The 3,072-nt window shown below is 42.7% G+C and overlaps 1 pseudogene; it reads left to right on the top strand.

The window, feature by feature from the left end:
* Positions 1-1,144: 1,144 nt before the first annotated feature.
* LOC119525102 lies at positions 1,145-2,403 on the top strand (annotated as a pseudogene).
* Positions 2,404-3,072: the final 669 nt, after the last annotated feature.

Genomic DNA, 3,072 nt, shown 5'->3' with positions numbered 1-3,072 from the left:
TAAATTTGATAATTGTCTTTTCCATTTCTGCAAAGTAGGCCAATGGAATTCTCATTGCAATTGTGTTGAGTCTTCTAAAAGTGGAGAGAGGGCCTTCTTGGTAAATGTAATCATTCAGTAACAAGTATTATCTTCTTTCCTTCTCAAAACCATGAGTATATATTGCAAGAAGATTCCTTGAGGCTCTTTAAAATTGTGCCTTTTTCCCAGGTTCTTTGCATCCTGGGTGTTCTTTGTGTGCCCATCTCATTGTTGTCTCTGCCCTGAGGGGATGGTCCATAATTTGGTTTTATCCAGACACCACTTGGCCAAGAAGAGAGGTGTCAGATTTGGGCCACTTGGAGACCTCTGGGGTCTCTGCAAGATCTGGAGTATGAAAAGCTAACCAAAAGCTGGAATCATGGAGTGGGGGGCAGTGTAGAGTCCAAGGCAACAGTAGAGGCACCTTCTGGGAGCCTGGAGGCAGTCACAGTAGAGATGAAGGTGGGTGTCCATGGGCTGGGTGGGGCAGGGGCAGGAGATGCCTGAGGGTAAAGTCCTGGAGCTAGCACCACCTCCTTCAGCTTTGCAGATTGGGAGCCTCACTCTCTCACCCTAGAACCTGTCCTGAGAGGAGGGATGCTGAGCATTTTGCCTGACATTCTGGGGCACTGGGTGGCCAGAATGGCTGGAGAGTTAAGTTTAGAATTAGCAACAAATAGATAGTAAAGATATGGGGCTGGATGAGAACCTAAGGGTGTCTGAGGGCTAATGCTGTACTAGGAACTGGGCTTAGTACTTTACAAGTGGACCACCCTCTGTGAATTCTGCTTAGCAATTTTATCTAGTGTTTTATAGAATGGGACCACAATCTGTAACTCAAAGCTCTGACACTGGAATCATACACAACTGGGTTTCTAATCCTGGCTCAACCTCTAACCAGCTGTCGCTTGAAAGTTTTCAGCCCTTTAGCTCATGTGTAAAACAGGGATGTTAATAGTTATCTCAGTGTTATGGTGGAGGACTAAATAAGGTAATGATTATTCTCTTTTCAAATAAATACTGACTAATGTCATGTGGTTGTTCTTAGGTGGCAGTTTATTAAAAGCAAGCCCTGGAAGTTGAGGGGACCACTGGCTTCAAGCAAAACAAAAATAACTGTAAAATGGCAAAGCTCTTGTGTGAGAAAGAACAGGAGTCAGCAGCACAGATGAAAAATGGAAAAGAATCCAAATGCCAAGAAGATGAAGATGCTGAGCTGATCTTTGCTGGGGTAGAACATGAAAGTGTAGATGCTGACATTCTGTTTGTCAAGGTGATTTCAAATGCAAAAGTCATCAATTCAAAGATTTTGAACAGAATTACCCCAGGCTCATGTTCAAGAAGAAAGAAAAACCACATGAGTCAAGAGACTGCTCATGCATTAAAATCTGCAAATCCTATGACCCCAACATCAAAAGCAGTTGTCCAATTGTCAGTCTCTGACCCTGAATTAAGATCAACAGATACTTCTGTTATCATGGAGCATTCATCTCAACCTGGTTGTAAGAGGAGACCACTACAAGTCATGCCCCATAATTCCTCAGATTTGCCCTCACTGTGGACTTGGCATGTAGTTGGAACTGCTCTTTATGTAGGAGACAAGGATGAAAGTCCTCACAATTCAAAGCAAATTTCCCCTTCTGATGTGAACAGTGGAAACCCCAAAAGGCCTAAAGTCAGTGATGGAATCCCATGGGAGCATTCTTCAGATACTCTTTCAGGTGTCTTTCTTACAGTGGATGCTGGCACACCCTCAAAAGGTGTTCCTACTTCCTTGAACCATGATCAAAATGGAATGTTGGTTCCATGGCCATGTGCAAATGGCAAGACACAGTTGGATCTTATGATTCCACACATAGGAAATAGCTTTGAAGGACTGGCAAAAACAAGCTTTTCAAGCCTAACCAGCCAGAACAAGACTGTGGATTCCAGGAAAGGAAATATGATCATGCTACTTCATGACTTTTACTATGGACAGCATAAAGGAGATGGGCAGCTGGAACAGAAGACTCACACAAACTTTAAATGCCTCAGCTGCTTGAAAGTTCTAAAAAATGTTAAGTTTATGAAGCACATGGAGCACCATTTGGAACTTGAGAGGCAGAGGGGTGACAGCTGGGAGAGCCACACCACCTGCCAGCACTGCCACCGGCAGTTTCCCACTCCCTTCCAGCTGCAGTGTCACATTGAAAGTGTGCACATCCCCCAGGAACCCTCCTCTGTTTGTAAAATCTGTGAATTGTCATTTGAAACAGATCAGATTCTCTTACAACACATGAAGGACAATCATAAAGTTGGTGAAATGCCTTATGTTTGCAAGGTTTGCAATTACAGGTCATCATGCTTTGCTGATGTGGAAATGCATTTTAGAGTCTGCCATGAAAACACTAAGAATTTGCTGTGTCCATTTTGTCTGAAAATTTTCAAAACAGCAACATCATATGTGAATCATTTTTGGAGGCATTGGAACAAGAGAGTCTTTCCATGTTTGCAGTGCCGGCTACAGTTTTTGACTATGAAGGAGAAAATGGAGCACAGAACCAAGGATCATCAAACATTTAAAAAGCCAGAGCAACTAGAAGGGTTGCCACCTGAAACAGAGGTTATTATTCACTCAGTTCAGCCAAGATCAAGAGACACAGCATCCATTATTGTCAGCATCAGTCATGATAACTGACCCTAGGTTGTCACCTGCTAGAACCTACAAGAGAATGGCCATAGGCGCTAGACTTTCCAGATCTCTTGTACCTAGTATTCTGGCTGACAACTATATTCTGTGCTCACTTACAGGAATTATGACAGACACAAGCTAGGCTAGGCCATCTGTACATCTTGGTTGTGGATGCCCACAAGCAATGCCATCAAATATGGGTTTTCCGTTGACAATTTTTCAGCTGTCTGATTTTAAGAAGTAGCCAAAAGTTTCCTTCATACTTCCTTCCAGCCACCTTCCCCATAAGTAACACCTATTCTAATCTCTACCCCATGAGTTAATTAAGTTAATTTTTTAAATTAAAATAAATGGAATCACACAATGTCTTCTTTCCTTTG

Source organism: Choloepus didactylus (assembly GCF_015220235.1).
Source record: "Choloepus didactylus isolate mChoDid1 chromosome 23 unlocalized genomic scaffold, mChoDid1.pri SUPER_23_unloc7, whole genome shotgun sequence".
Classification (NCBI taxonomy): Eukaryota; Metazoa; Chordata; class Mammalia; order Pilosa; family Megalonychidae; genus Choloepus; species Choloepus didactylus.
This window is presented reverse-complemented; position numbering and strand designations above follow the sequence as displayed.